The sequence below is a fragment of the Ranitomeya variabilis genome, chromosome 1 (assembly GCF_051348905.1).
Source record: "Ranitomeya variabilis isolate aRanVar5 chromosome 1, aRanVar5.hap1, whole genome shotgun sequence".
NCBI classification, from domain to species: Eukaryota; Metazoa; Chordata; class Amphibia; order Anura; family Dendrobatidae; genus Ranitomeya; species Ranitomeya variabilis.
The window spans coordinates 666,630,749-666,648,191 of NC_135232.1; positions in this window are offsets into that span (position 1 = coordinate 666,630,749).

Consider the following 17,443-nt stretch of genomic DNA (forward strand, 5'->3'; position numbering starts at 1 on the left):
TGATTCTAATTAAAGGAAAACTACTTAAAAATGATGTTCCACATTATTAAGCAGGTCACAGTTTTCAAGTAACATGGGAAAGAAAAAGGATCTTTCTGCTGCTGAAAAGCAACAAATAGTGCAATGCCTTGGTCAAGGGATGAAAACATTAGAAATTTCCCGAAAACGTAAGCGTGATCATCGTAGTGTTAAGAGATTTGTGGCTGTATCTGAGCACAGATGTGTTTATGCTGATAAAGGCAGAATGAGGAAGATTTCTGCCAGGCAAGTTCATCGGATTAAGAGAGCAGCTGCTAAAAAGCCATTACAAAGCAACAAACAGTTATTTGAAGCTGCTGGTGCCTCTGGAGTCCCTCGAACCTCAAGGTGTAGGATCCTTCAAAGGCTTGCTGTGGTGCATAAACCTACTATTCGGCCACCCTTAAACAGTGATCACAAGCAGAAATGGTTGCATTAGGCCCACACATACATGAAGACTAATTTCCAGTCTTGTTTACTGATAAGCGTTGAGCAACCCTGGATGGTCCAGATGGATGGAGTAGTGGATGGCTGGTGGGTGGCCACCATGTCCCAACAAGGCTATAACGTCAGCAAGGAGGTGGAGGAGTCATGTTTTGGGCCGGAATTATGGAGAAACTGCTGGTAGGGCCCTTTAAGGCTCCTGAAGGTGTGAAAATGACCTCTGCAAAGTATATAGAGTTTCTGACTCACAACTTTCTTCCATGGTATAAAAAGCAGAAACATGCCTTCAGGAGCAAAATCATCTTCATGCATGACAATGGACCATCTCATGCACCATCTCTGCAAAGAATACCTCTGAGTCATTGGCTGCTATGGGCATAAAAGGAGATAAACTCATGCTGTGGCCACCATCCTCCCCTGACCTCAACCCTATAGAGAACCTTTGGAGAATCATCAAGCAAAAGATCTATGAGGGTGGGAGGCCGTTCACATCAAAACAGCAGCTCTGGGAGGCTATTCTGACTTCATGCAAAGAAATACTAGCAGAAACTCTCCAAAAACTCACAAGTTCAATGGATGCAAGAATTGTGAAGGTGATATCAAAAAAGGGTTAACATGTAACTTGGCCCGTTAGGATGTTTTGGAGTTAAATAGATTTTTTATTCAGTTAGGCCATGTTCACACTTTGCGGCGTCCCTCTGCGGGTTCTCCCGCAGCGGAATTGATAAATCTGCAGGGCAAAACCGCTGCGGTTATGCCTGCAGATTTATCGCGGTTTGTTTTGCGGTTTCCGCTGCGGGATTACTCCTGTACTATTGATGCTGCATATGCAGCAATATGCAGCATCAATAGTAATGTTAAAAATATTAAAAATTGGTTATACTCACCCTCCGATGTCCGGATCTCCTCGGCGCTGCACGCGGCGCTCCGGTTCCAAAGATGCTGTGCCGAGAAGGACCTTCGTGATGTCACGGTCATGTGACCCGGGAGTCATCACGGTCATGTGACCGCGACGTCACCGCAGGTCCTGTTCGCACAGCAACTCTGACCGGCCGGCCGCGTGCAGCGCTGAGAGGTGAGTATAACATGATTTTTTATTTTTATTCTTTTTTTTACCCCAAATATGGTTCCCAGGGCCTGGAGGAGAGTCTCCTCTCCTCCACCCCGAGTACCACCCGCACATTAACCGCTTACTTCCCGCAACGTGGGCACTGCCCCATGCGGGAAGTAAGCGGTTCAATGCATTCCTATGGGTGCAGAATCGCAGCGATTCTGCACAAAGAAGTGACATGCTGCGGGTTTTAAACCGCTGCGTTTCTGCGCGGTTTTTCCCGCAGCATGTGCACAGCGGTTTGCGGTTTCCATAGGGTTTACATGTAAATGGAAACGCTATGGAAACTGCTGCAGACCCGCAGCATCAAAATCGCCGCGGTTCCGCGGTAAAAACCGCAAAGTGTGAACATGGCCTTAATGTCACCTCCTAATGCTGCAAATTCCACAAATGAGCATTTTCAGTTCTTTAAAATATATCAAATGTTTAGAAATTCTACTGTGCCGAATAATTTGGAACAGTGCATTTTAAGTTTTTATTCATTTTGGAGACTATACTGTTATCATTGGGAGGTTTTTTCAATAAAATACGATGTATATTCTAAAGGGTGATGACTTTTATTAGAGTGACTGTCATTTGCACCGACCATTTGGCTAGGTTCACATTGCGTTAGGGCAATCCGTTTAGCGCTAGCGCTAGCGGATTGCGCTAACGCAATGTTTATTTAGGGGCCGTGTTAGGGGTCGCGTTAACGTCCCCGCTCGCAGAACGGACCTTGGGCGCGCCGCGGACGCTGCAAGCAGCGTCCGAGGCGCGCCACAGAAGAACGGCACATCGCTAGCGCAAGCCGAAAAAGGCACGCGCTAGTGATGCGCTACAGGGAAACTTCACATTGCTGTCAATGGGTGCGCTAACGGACCCGTTGCGACATTTTCGCTGTGCAACGCTGTCCGTTAGCGTGCACACATTAACGCAATGTGAACCTAGCCTAAGGTGAAGGTTTGGGAGCAGCTACAGTAAAGCAAATGGAATCCACTTGAACATCTTCACAGGCATTACACAAAGAAAGTATCTACAATATGTCTATCAATAGACCAAGCTTTTAGAAATAAAAATACCAAAAAAAACTAGTAAAGAAAAACACATTATTAGTGTGGAGTAGTGTCAGCAATTATTTTTAAATCTTGTTGGTGAAACTTCTGTCTACCATGCAAATACATTGTGAAGAATATTGAGGTGCTCCTCATAAATACTGTTGACATAATAAAGATGTATGCTTGCTTATTTTTTAAAATCTTGATCTGTCCTTAAGCTTTTATTTCTATCACATTGTCTAACTAACTGGCCAAGTTTGTGCGGTCCTTTGTTTCAAATATTCCTCTTCTCCTTCAAACAACTATAACTTTTTTATTTTTGGTCAATATAAGCTAGAAATTTTACACGTAGACCTTTGTTGTTCAAACAACGATTTTTGTCAGGTAAAGTATAAAAAAGATAGTTTGTCATATATACAGTATATATACACATATGTATGTATATATATTGTATATTTATATTTATTTATTTGTATCCTTTTGCACTCACTGTATAAGATACATTGTACTGTATATTTTATTAATTTCAATGGTTACACACAATTTTTTACCTTTTCTCCTTTGTTTTCATTTCGCTTATGGGAAAAGACAGTGGTTAATTTGAGCAATATATATAGCAATAAATAGATGTATGTATGTATATAGTGTATAAAGTGCATATACATATATACAGCTGTGGCAAAAATTAAGAGACCACCATATCAAAACCCTGAGTTAAAACATTAGTATTGTTGTTTCTAAATAATTGTGAACTTGTTTTCTATGCATTATTTTATGTCTGAAAGCACTGTTTGTTTGTTTTTATTTTGATCATTTCTCCTTTTCAGAAAAAAAATACTAAATGTATTGCTTGGAAATTCGGAGACATGTTGCCAGAGGTTTATAGAATAAATGAACAATTTACATTTTACTCAAAAATATACCTATAAAGAGAAAAATCAGACAAACTGAACATTTTGCAGTGGTATCTTTTGCCAGAGCTGTATATTGTAAGGGGTTGACTCACTCAGCTGTTTCACAAGGTAGACACAGCAAACGGTTCTGGTAGTAGTTCACTTGCTGGTCTGTTATGGACAGCGTAAAACCTTAGCAGGGTTCAGCAAAGTAAACAGAATCTTTCTGGCAGAATGGTAAGACAAAAGCAAAGATAAAGTCCTTAAGATTCTTTTCCCTGCAGAGCTCACCCACAAGTAATACACACAATGTCCTCAGCTCCTCTGGGAGCCAAGTGAGAGATCCTTCTCTCTCAAATCATAGCACAGCCTGACTCTCATGACCAGGTATTTAACAAACCATGTGATGATCACATGACCTTGACTTCACACAGATCCTGTCAGGAATCTGCATGTGGAGATGTGATGGACCTCCTCCCACCTGCTCTATGAAGATCCACTAAAACCAGCCCATAACATAACTTTCAATTAACCCTTTCTGGAGGCAAAAATATTCTGGTTCTACATCACTGACCTCAACATGACCAGTGACACATATTTCCAATCATACGCTATGCCAGTGACTCTTTCACAATATATATATTATTTGTACAGTGCTCAGTATAACTGAGTACACCCCTTTGAAAAGTAAGATTTTAATTAAGATCTCACTGAACGCAAGAGCAATTTCCAAAATTTTGACAAGACTGAGTTTCATAGAACATTTTTTAACCCATTGCATGAAAGTAAGGTTATAACTTTCATTACAAAACCTTCAGTTTTACTCAAATTAGTTGATGCAAAAATGAATATACCCCACATCAAAAACTAATACATTTATTATTTTGTATGACATCCAAAATTTTTAAGGACAGCACCAAGTCTTTTACGCATGCATTGAACAAGTTGGCTAAATATTGCAACATCTATCTTTTTCCAATTTTCAACAGCGACTTATTTTACTGCCTGGATCCTGGATGGAGAGTGATGCTCATCTTGAATCTTCAGAACTCCCCATAGGTGTTCAATAAGGTTCAAATCAAGAGCCACTAGGCCACTGAATCACTTTCACCTTGTTCTTCTTCAGAAATGCAACAGATGTCTTTTGCATCACTGTCATGTTGGAAAAATGTCCGTCTGTACGCCATACAGTTTTGAAGTTATCAGTTCAAAAAACGTTTTTATTGGTCTCTTTTTGTGCATATTATTTAGGATACGCTTCCTCCGTGGATGTCACCCATGTATGCTAGTTCTTTGCAGTATATGGAGAATTGTGTCACAGGAAACCACTCACCCTGGTTTGGCTTTCTACTTTAAATACCAAAAAGGAAACTTAGAGTCCAAGATTCAAAAGGTAAAAAAGCTTATTCAGGTAATCAAATATAAAATAAAGCTATAATATATATTTTTAAAAACACCACAAATGGAACCATGGGTGAGTAAATGTGTAAAATAGATAGTTTGTATATATAAAATGTGTGAAGTGAAAGTGTCACTGAAGCATAATAGTCACGTAGCTATAGTGAATGTTAGTATATACAGTATATCACATAATATAGTAAAAAGCAATAATATATGCTGCTTGTGTTTATAATGACATATGGGTGAAATGCAAGATAAAACGGCTGTACAACACATGAAGCACAAGTATTTTAAAAAAGCTATAATAGCAACACAGTCTTAGTACATATTATATCATATTTATATAGTATATATCGCCACCGATAGACATATATGAAAAAGGTAGAAGAGATATACAAAACATCAAAAGAAATAAATACTACAATAACAATTATACCCTCTGGTAAAATGTCAAGGAATAACAAGAAACCATCATGGATTAATAGGACAGTGCAGAGTTTAATAAGACAAAAACAAAGGGCATTCAAAATCTTGATTGCTAAGAATACTGAAATAGGTCTTTATACTCCTGAAATGCTAAGTAAGAAATGTAAAAAAGAAATCCAGCTACCAAAGTTATCTACAGAGAAACAAATCGCCAATGACATTAAAATAAATCCCAACATTTTTTATAAATATATCAATGCCAAAAAGAAAAAAAAAGATGACAATAACAATATAATTACAGAGGACAAAGAAAAGGCTGAATTATTAAACAAGCACTTTTCACCCATGTTCACCAATGAACTGTCTGTTACAGGGAACATTCAACAAGGCAAATCAAAATTCACAACCTGATATAACTAGTTTAGCACAAAAAGAAGTACATCTATGTCTGAGCAATTTAAACATTTACATATTCCATGGCCCATATGGCATTCATCCACAGATACTGAGGGAATTGAGCTCAATAAATGACAGACCACTGTATCTCATATTCTTAGACTCTCTTGTAACAGGGGTAGTGCCACAGGATTGGAGTTTGGCTCATGTGGTACCAATGTTTCAGAAAGGTAAGAAGATGGATCCAGGCAACTACCGTCCGGTAAGCCTGACATTGGTAGTGTGCAAAATTTTTAAGGGCATTATAAGAGATGACCTGCAGAAATAAATTGTAGATAATAATATAATAACTGACAACCAACGTGAATTCATGAAGAATAAGTCGTGTCTAACTAACATGTTGGGTTTCTATGAGCAGGTAGGTGCAAATCTGGATGTTGGTAATGCGGCTGATGTAATTTATCTGGAATTTGCAAAGACATTTGATACAGTTCCACATGATAGCCTTATACTGAAGCTACAGAAGCAGGGATTGGGGGAAACTATATGCAGATAAGTAAGGAATTGGCTAAATGACAGGAAACAAAGAGTTGTCATAAATGGTGCATTCTCTAAACGAGATATAGTTAGCAGTGGGGACTGCAGGGACCTGTGCTAGGACTGATTCTTTTTAACCTCTTTATTAACAACCTTGTGGATGGGATTGAGAGTAAAGTGTCAAACTTTGCTGACATGCTTAACATGTCACTCTCAGCAAGGAGAAACGATACTTCTTGGATCCCGGTCAGACGCCTCTCACTGAGCCAACCAGATCTCCACTTTGCACTGACAAGGGGCAGTACCCAAAAACACAGTGTCTGCAAATTGAGATTCTGGCTTGGCTTTTATCCTAAGTCATGTGACAAGGTTCCTTAAAGGGTCGGCATTAACTCTTAGGATTGCTACTTCCAATAGGTGGCACTGGAGTTCTAGTCCTTTTCCTTTCTGAAGAGACAGTTTACAAACTTTGCTGATGACACCAAGCTGGGTAGGGTATTAAAATCTAACATTGACATTACAATATTGCAAAACTATCTACATAAGATGACTGAATGGGCAAACACTTGGCAAATAAGAGTTAATGTAGATAAATGTAAAGTAATGCACCTGGGACGGAGTAATCCTTTTGCCGCATATACATTAAATGGGAGAGTACGCGGGGCTACAGAACAGGAGGACTTTGGTATTCTCGTTACAAGTAAGCTGAGCAGTAGTACTCAATATCAAGCAGCAGCCGCAAAAGCAAACAAGATTTTAGGATGTATAAAAAGAGATAAAATCTGGTGATCCCAATGAATAAGGAGAAACATTACCCCTTAGACCCCAGTCCAAAGCCTCTCACCTAGCCAAATTAGTTCTCATGCTTCGCACTGACGAGGGCCAACAGCCCAAAACACCGTGTCTGCGAATTGAGATACTGATTTGGCTTTTATCCTAAGTCATATTGCACGACTCGTTAGAGGGTTGATTGTGACTTGTAGGATCGCTACTTCCAATAGGTGGCGCTATAGAGTTAAGTCCTCTTTTTCTCAGAAGAGGCAATTTGCATATTTGATTTCCCAGAGGAGCATTGTACGGCAAATAAGCCTCCTTACCTTGACAAGCCAGAGATGGTATGTCACTCTCCATAAGGAGAAACGTTACCCCTTAGACCCCAGGCCAGAGCCTCTCACCTAGCCAAATTAGTTCTCATGCTTCGCACTGACAAGGGCCAACAGCCCGAAACACCGTGTCTGCGAATTGAGATACTGATTTGGCTTTTATCCTGTCATACTGCACGACTCGTTAAAGGGTTGATTGTGACTTATAGAATCGCTACTTCCAATAGGTGGCGCTATAGATTTAAGTCCTCTTTTTCTCAGAAGAGGCAATTTGCATATTTAATTTCCCAGAGGAGCATTGCACGGAGAATAAGCCTCCTTACCTTGACAAGCCAGCTGGTATGTCACTCTCCATAAGGAGAAACGTTACCCCTTAGACCCCAGTCCAGAGCCTCTCACCTAGCCAAATCAGTTCTCATGCTTCGCACTAATGAGGGCCAGCAGCCCGAAACACCGTGTTTGCAAATTGAGATACTGATTTGGCTTTTATCCTAAGTCATATTGCATGACTCATTAAAGGGTTGATTGTGACTTGAGTTAAGTCCTCTTTTTCTCAGAAGAGGCAATTTGCATATCTCTTTATAAACCACTGATGAGGCGACATCTAGAATATGGAATCCAGTTTTGGGCTTGACATTTTAAAAAGGATATTCAAAAGTTAGATTCAGTTCAAAGACGGGCAACTAGATTATGACAAGGGATGGAAGGGCTTTCATATGATGGAAGGTTGGAAAAGTTGGATTTGTTTAGCTTATAAAAACAGACGCCTCAGAGGAGATCTCATTTACATGTATAAATATATGTGTGGCCAGTAAAAAACACTGGCACATGACTTATTCATTCCATAGACCATACTGAGGACTAGAGGGCACTCATTTTGGTTGGAAGAAAGGTGATTCCGACAGCTAAATAGGAAAGGGATGTTTACAGTTAAAGCAGTCAGACTGTGGAATGTCCTACCACAAGAAGTAGTAATGGCAGTCACTATAACAGCTTTTAAAATAGGGCTGGATGATTTTCTTGATACACATAACATTGTGGGTTATAGTTAAATTAGTGACAAAATGTACAATTGGTGGAGAAAGGTTGAACTTGATGGACCTAGGCCTCTTTCAACCTATGTAACTATGTAACAATGTAATACCAGAGTATATCAGATCCAATTAGGTATCCGTATTACCTAATGAACCCATATCATTATTAGCCTAGTATAAAACACAAGACAACTCATACTACCTTGCGTCAGGTTATCCAGGCACCCACCACGCCTGACACGCGTTTCGTCACCCCTGGATGAAGCATTTCAATGTGAAATGTGCATCGGGTGTGGTGGGTGCCTGGATAACCAGACTCAAGGTAGTATGAGTTGTCTTGTGTTTTTTATAATATGTTAATAATTATATGGTTTCAATAGGCAATACAGATAGCTAATTCAATATGATATACACTGGTATTACATTGTTATTATAGCCGTTATTTCTATTTGATGTTTTGTATATCTTTTGTACCTTTTTCATATATGTCTATTGGTGGCCATTTACACTATATAAATATGATATGTAGTAAGACTATCTTGCTATTATAGCTTTTTTAAAACACTTGTGCTTCTTGCCCTGTATAGCCATTTTATCTTACATTTCACCCATATGTCATTATAGACACACGTAGCCTATCTTATTGCTTTTTACTATATTAAGTGATGTATATATACTAACATCCACTATAGCTACATGACTATTATGCTTCAGTGATACCTTCACTTGGAATTTTATATATACTCACTATCTATTTTCCAGGTTCACTTACCCATGGCTCCATTTGTGGTGTTTTTCTGCTTTTTATAAAAATACAGTGCCTACAAGTAGTATTCAACCCCCTGCAGATTTAGCAGGTTTACACATTTGGAATTAACTTGGCATTGTGACATTTGGACTGTAGATCAGCCTGGAAGTGTGAAATGCACTGCAGCAAAAAAGAATGTTATTTCTTTGTTTATTTTTTTTTTAAATTGTGAAAAGTCTTTTCAGAGGGTCATTTATTATTCAACCCCTCAACCCACCAGAATTCTGTTTGGTTCCCCTAAAGTATTAAGAAGTAGTTCAGGCACAAAGAACAATGAGCTTCACATGTTTGGATTAATTATCTCTTTTTCAAGCCTTTTCTGACTATTTAAGACCCTCCCCAAACTTGTGAACAGCACTCATACATGGTCAACATGGGAAAGACAAAGGAGCATTCCAAGGCCATCAGAGACAAGATCGTGGAGGGTCACAAGGCTGGCAAGGGGTACAAAACCCTTTCAAAGGAGTTGGGCCTACCTGTCTCCACTGTTGGGAGCATCATCCGGAAGTGGAAGGCTTATGGAACTACTGTTAGCCTTCCATGGCCTGGACAGCCTTTGAAAGTTTCCTCCCGTGCCGAGGCCAGGCTTGTCCGAAGAGTCAAGGCTAACCCAAGGACAACAAAGAAGGAGCTCCGGGAAGATCTAATGGCAGTGGGGACATTGGTTTCAGTCAATACCATAAGTAACGTACTCCACCGCAATGGTCTCCGTTCCAGATGAGCCCGTAAGATACCTTTACTTTCAAAGCGTCATGTCAAGGCTCGTCTACAGTTTGCTCATGATCACTTGGAGGACTCTGAGACTGACTGGTTCAAGGTTCTCTGGTCTGATGAGACCAAGATCGAGATCTTTGGTGCCAACCACACACGTGACGTTTGGAGACTGGATGGCACTGCATACGACCCCAAGAATACCATCCCTACAGTCAAGCATGGTGGTGGCAGCATCATGCTGTGGGGCTGTTTCTCAGCCAAGGGGCCTGGCCATCTGGTCCGCATCCATGGGAAGATGGATAGCACGGCCTACCTGGAGATTTTGGCCAAGAACCTCTGCTCCTCCATCAAGGATCTTAAGATGGGTCATCATTTCATCTTCCAACAAGACAACGACCCAAAGCACACAGCCAAGAAAACCAAGGCCTGGTTCAAGAGGCAAAAAATCAAGGTGTTGCAGTGTCCTAGTCAGTCTCCTGACCTTAACCCAATTGAAAACTTGTGGAAGGAGCTCAAGATTAAAGTCCACATGAGACACCCAAAGAACCTAGATAACTTGGAGAAGATCTGCATGGAGGAGTGGGCCAAGATAACTCCAGAGACCTGTGCCGGCCTGATCAGGTCTTATAAAAGACGATTATTAGCTGTAATTGCAAACAAAGGTTATTCCTCAAAATATTAAACCTAGGGGTTGAATAATAATTGACCCACACTTTTATGTTTAAAATTTATAAAAATTTAACTGAGCAACAAAACTTTTTGGTTTGTAAGATTTATGCATCTGTTAATAAATCCTGCTCTTGTTTGAAGTTTGAAGGCTCTAACTTATTTGCATCTTATTAAACCTGCTAAATCTGCAGGGGGTTGAATACTACTTTTAGGCACTGTATATATATTTTATATCTTGATTTTATATTTCAAAATAGATACCGCGCTTAGGTGTATAAAATGGACTGCCTATGATAACCAGGATAAACCACAAAAGTGTGAAATGATAAAATCCAATGATGGTGGGCCCGAAGGTACCCACCAAAATACCTGTAGGTGATTATGAGGACGCACTAAACAGCAGGATACCTGTCAGCTGCCCTATACGGATATCAGTGCACAAAAAGATTCCCTCAGAATATAAGTGTTGGTTCAAAGAACCCTTACCGTATAATGTCACTAGTTTCACGCTGAGCTCTTCCTGGTGTATGTCCAAGGGGGCGTGCAGGCTACCGTAGGTGGTTGCGACGGGCGCAAAGTAATCCTGCAGCTGACGGGCGACAGATGGACACACAGGTAGTAGTCCTGCGCGAGCTGCGTGGGGTGTAGCTAGTAAGTGCAGAGCCAGAGAGCGCCCCGGCCGAAGGCGTCCCTGGTTGCACTTAGAAACAAAGATGGCCGGCGCTGCTAAGCAGCGTGTGACGTCACAGGCACTAAGGAGCCCTGCTGGGACCAAAAAGCAAACCAACGCGTTTCAAAGGGTAATCGCCCTTCTTCGTCAGGGTTAGAAGACGAAGAAGGGCGATTACCCTTTGAAACGCGTTGGTTTGCTTTTTGGTCCCAGCAGGGCTCCTTAGTGCCTGTGACGTCACACGCTGCTTAGCAGCGCCGGCCATCTTTGTTTCTAAGTGCAACCAGGGACGCCTTCGGCCGGGGCGCTCTCTGGCTCTGCACTTACTAGCTACACCCCACGCAGCTCGCGCAGGACTACTACCTGTGTGTCCATCTGTCGCCCGTCAGCTGCAGGATTACTTTGCGCCCGTCGCAACCACCTACGGTAGCCTGCACGCCCCCTTGGACATACACCAGGAAGAGCTCAGCGTGAAACTAGTGACATTATACGGTAAGGGTTCTTTGAACCAACACTTATATTCTGAGGGAATCTTTTTGTGCACTGATATCCGTATAGGGCAGCTGACAGGTATCCTGCTGTTTAGTGCGTCCTCATAATCACCTACAGGTATTTTGGTGGGTACCTTCGGGCCCACCATCATTGGATTTTATCATTTCACACTTTTGTGGTTTATCCTGGTTATCATAGGCAGTCCATTTTATACACCTAAGCGCGGTATCTATTTTGAGTTTTCCTTTTTGGTCTTTCAGAAGTGGCACATATTCTGGAGATACCAGCAGCTGGGCGTTTTTACAGAGCAGTCCCACAGTCCTTAGTGGGAAGAAGTGTTGAGCGCCAGTGTATTTGTATTTGTAGTTTTTTGATTTTATATTTGATTACCAGAATAAAGTTTGTTTGCTATTTGAATCCTGGTCTCTAAAGTTCCTATTTGGTATTTAATTATTCATTGTAGGTGTATTTCTACTTCTTTAGCTGACTGCAGTGAACTTGCATGTCAATTTTCTTCAACTCTTTTCATAAAAGAAGGTTTAGGTGTCAAGTTATGTGATCAGTCAAGGACATCTCTGTGGGATGGATGCAGTTCCATATTTTTACATTTTTGTATCACTTTTGCTAGAGTATGCTGAGTGATAAGTAAAGCTTTGCTGACATTCTTGTATCCTTCACCTTTCTTGAGTAAAGAATAAAAGTTTTCTCTCTCAGGTTTTGTAGGATTTCTCTTCCATGTGGTGCCACTGCTGACGGCATGAACTTGGAAGGGGTTTTCTTTGTTACATAAGTAACGGCCTTTTATAGTCAATTCTCTGCTGGACATATGTGTAATGAATAATTACACTTACTTGTGATTGAATTCTTTTGAATTAGAATTTTGCTGTCTGAACGTTAGTTTTTCTGATAAGACTTTCATTGGTGTGTACTCATTTTTATAACATGGTATTGCATAAATTTGTTAGAAAAATTACTTTTTTGCGTGTACAAAATGGTATCCCATAGAAAATAATGTTGATTCTGAAAGGAAACTAAAATTTTTCGGACAAATCTGTCAGAGTGTATAGGTCTCCAGCTGCCATGACAATACCCTTGGCTTCACCCTCACCATTCACCCTCTTAAATGTTGCTATCATAATTGCCAGCAGCTTCTAAGGGGTTAAACTGCTGAGATAGGCTCTAGCTATATTGCTGCAGTTAGATACAGGTTCTGGGCAGCAGCATCTAATGAGTGCCAGATTTGCAACACAGCCTGCAGCTCTATGGAGCAGACTCAGCACCTGAGCATGTTACATATAAGCAGTGCACATACGGCTGAGTTCACCTGGTGCTGGCATCAGCCCTGTATCTATCTAGATGCCACATTCTCATGGAAATGGTATAAGTATCTTAAGAATAATTAAAATTAACATTGAGTTTATAGAAAACAATGACTATTTATATAATAATAATTGTTTTGCTTAAAATAATAATAATAATAATAATAGTACTATCATCATCATCAACAGATGTCAAATACAAAAATTAAAAAAATATTTTAAATATGGGGAAACCAAAAACTATTTTTCAAACCAAAGGGCATTTTACAATATCTTCAGCTCATATTCTGCATATATTATACAAGATGGTGGCTCGATTCTAACACATCGGTTATTCTAGAATATGTATGTATGTATATAGCAGCCACATAGTATATAGCACAGGCCACGTAATATATAGGAGCCATGTAGTATATAGCAGACAAATAGTACGTGGCCTGTGCTATATACTATGTGGCTGCTATATACATACATACATATTGTAGAATACCCGATGCGTTAGTACATTCCACGCAATATATAACAGTGGTCACGCAGTATATAACACAGGCCAAACAGTATATAACACAGCCCACGTACTATATAACACAGCCTACGCAGTATATAGCAGCCATGCAGTATATAACACAGGCGATGTAGTATATAACACAGGCCACGTAATATATAGCACAGCCCACGCAGTACAAAACACAGCCCACATAGTATCTAACACTGGCCAGGTAGTATACACTGTGTTCCAAATTATTATGCAAATTGGATTTAAGTGTCATAAAGATTTAATTGTTTTGTTTTTCAAATAAACTTGTGGATGGTACTGTGTCTCAGGGCTCAATGGATCACTGAAATCAATCTTAAACACATGTGATAATTGGTTTTCCAGGTGATTCTAATTAAAGGAAAACTACTTAAAAATGATGTTCCACATTATTAAGCAGGTCACAGTTTTCAAGTAACATGGGAAAGAAAAAGGATCTCTCTGCTGCTGAAAAGCATCAAATAGTGCAATGCCTTGGTGAAGGGATGAAAACATTAGAAATTTTCCAAACACATAAGCGTGATCATCGTACTGTTAAGAGATTTGTGGCTGTATCTGAGCACAAATGTGTTTGTGCTGATAAAGGCATAATGAGGAAGATTTCTGCCAGGCAAATTCATCAGATTAAGAGAGCAGCTGCTAAAAAGCCATTACAAAGCAGCAAATAGATATTTGAAGCTGCTGGTGCCTCTGGAGTCCCTCGAACCTCAAGGTGTAGGCTCCTTCAAAGGATTGCTGTGGTGCATAAACCTACTATTCGGCCACCCTTAAACAGTGTTCACAAGCAGAAATGGTTGTATTGGGCCCACACATACATGAAGACTAATTTCCAAACAGTCTTGTTTACTGATAAGTGTTGAGCAACCCTGGATGGTCCAGATGGATGGAGTAGTGGATGGTTGGTGGATGGCCACCATGTCCCAAGAAGGCTGCAACATCAGCGAGGAGGTGGAGGAGTCATGTTTTGGGCCAGAATCATGGGAAACAGCTGGTAAGGCCCTTTAAGGTTCCTGAAGCTGTGGAAATGACCTCTGCAAAGTATATAGAGTTTCTGACTGACAACTTTCTTCTATGGTCTAAAAAGCAGAAACGTGCCTTCAGGAGCAAAATCATCTTCATGCTGACAATGCCCCATCTCATGCTGCAAAGAATACCTCTGAGTCATTGGCTGCTATGGGCATAAAAGGAGATAAACTCATGGTGTGGCCACCATCTTCCCCTGACCTCAACCCTATAGAGAACCTTTAGAGGATCATCAAGCAAAAGATCTATGAGGGTGGGAGGCAGTTCACATCCAAACAGCAATTCTGGGAGGCTATTCCAACTTCATGCAAAGAAATACAAGCAGAAACTCTCCAGAAACTCACAAGTTCAATGGATGCAAGAATTGTGAAGGTGACATCAAAGAAGGGTCCTATGTTAACATGTAACTTGGCCTGTTGGGATGTTTTGGCGTTAAATAGCTTTTTTGTTCAGTGAATTGTTGTGAATTTGCTTTTTGCTCCCTCTAGTGGTTACTAGTTTTTTGACTCTGGTTTTTCTGTCATTCCTTTTATCCGCACCTGGGTCGTTAGTTAGGGGTGTTGCTATATAAGCTCCCTGGACCTTCAGTTCAATGCCTGGCAACGTAGTTATCAGAGCTAGTCTGCTGTGCTCTTGTCTACTGATCCTGGTTCCAGTTATATCAGCTAAGTCTGCCTTTTGCTTTTTGCTATTTGTTTTGGTTTTGTATTTTTGTCCAGCTTGTTCCTAATCTATATCCTGACCTTTGCTGGAAGCTCTAGGGGGCTGGTGTTCTCCCCCCGGACCGTTAGACGGTTCGGGGGTTCTTGAATTTCCAGTGTGGATTTTGATAGGGTTTTTGTTGACCATATAAGTTACCTTTCTTTATTCTGCTATCAGTAAGCGGGCCTCTCTGTGCTAAACCTGATTCATTTCTGTGTTTGTCATTTCCTCTTACCTCACCGTCATTATTTGTGGGGGGCTTCTATCCAGCTTTGGGGTCCCCTTCTCTGGAGGCAAGAAAGATCTTTGTTTTCCTCTACTAGGGGTAGCTAGATTCTCCGGCTGGCGCGTGTCATCTAGAATCAACGTAGGAATGATCCCCGGCTACTTCTAGTGTTGGCATTAGGAGTAGATATATGGTCAACCCAGTTACCACTGCCCTATGAGCTGGATTTTTGTATTCTGCAGACTTCCACGTTCCTCTGAGACCCTCGCCATTGGGGTCATAACAGTTTGCCAGGCCAGTATTAAATGTTTAATGCATTGCAGAAGAGGGATTATAAGAAAGAAGATTCTGAGTTTTTTTTTTTTTTTCTTCTTCTTCCCCTTTACCTCAGAGTGGCTATGCTTGCTGCAGACATGAATGTCCAGACCTTGATTACAAGTGTGGACCAGCTGGCTACTCGTGTGCAGGGCATACAAGACTATGTTATCAGAAATCCTAGGTCAGAACCTAAAATACCGATTCCTGAACTGTTTTCCGGAGACAGGTTTAAGTTTAGGAATTTCGTGAATAATTGTAAATTGTTTTTGTCCCTGAGACCCTGTTCATCTGGAGATTCTGCTCAGCAAGTAAAAATTGTTATTTCGTTCTTACGGGGCGACCCTCAGGATTGGGCTTTTTCGCTGGCGCCAGGAGATCCGGCATTGGCTGATATTGATGCGTTTTTTCTGGCGCTCGGTTTACTTTATGAGGAACCCAATCTTGAGATTCAGGCAGAAAAGGCCTTGCTGGCTATGTCTCAGGGGCAGGACGAGGCTGAAGTGTATTGCCAAAAATTTCGGAAATGGTCCGTGCTGACACATTGGAACGAGTGTGCACTGGCCGCTAATTTTAGAAATGGCCTTTCTGAAGCCATTAAGAATGTTATGGTGGGTTTTCCCATTCCCACAGGTCTGAATGATACTATGGCACTGGCTATTCAAATTGACCGGCGGTTGCGGGAGCGCAAAACCGCAAATTCCCTCATGGTGTTGTCTGAACAGACACCTAATTCGGTGCAATGTGATAGAAAAACCGCAAATTCCCTCATGGTGTTGTCTGAACAGACACCTGATTTAATGCAATGTGATAGAATCCTGACTAGAAATGAGCGGAAAATTCATAGACGCCGGAATGGCTTGTGCTACTACTGTGGTGATTCTACACATGTTATCTCAGCATGCTCTAAACGTATAGCTAAGGTTGTTAGTCCTGTCACCGTTGGTAATTTGCAACCTAAATTTATTCTGTCTGTAACTTTGATTTGCTCACTGTCATCTTATCCTGTCATGGTGTTTGTAGATTCAGGTGCTGCCCTGAGTCTCATGGATCTCTCATTTGCTAAGCGCTGTGGTTTTACTCTTGAACCATTAGAAAATCCTATTCCTCTTAGGGGTATTGATGCTACACCATTGGCAGCAAATAAACCGCAGTATTGGACACAGGTTACCATGTGCATGACTCCTGAACACCGCGAGGTGATACGTTTCCTGGTTTTACATAAAATGCATGATTTGGTTGTTTTAGGGCTGCCATGGTTACAGACCCATAATTCAGTCCTGGACTGGAAGGCTATGTCAGTCTCAAGTTGGGGCTGTCGTGGTATTCATGGGGATTCCCTGCCTGTGTCTATTGCTTCTTCTACGCCTTCGGAAGTTCCGGAGTATTTGTCTGATTATCAGGATGTCTTCAGTGAGTCTGAGTCCAGTGCACTGCCTCCTCATAGGGACTGTGACTGTGCTATAGATTTGATCCCAGGCAGTAAGTTTCCTAAGGGAAGACTGTTTAATCTGTCGGTACCTGAACATACCGCTATGCGTTCATATATCAAGGAGTCTCTGGAGAAAGGACA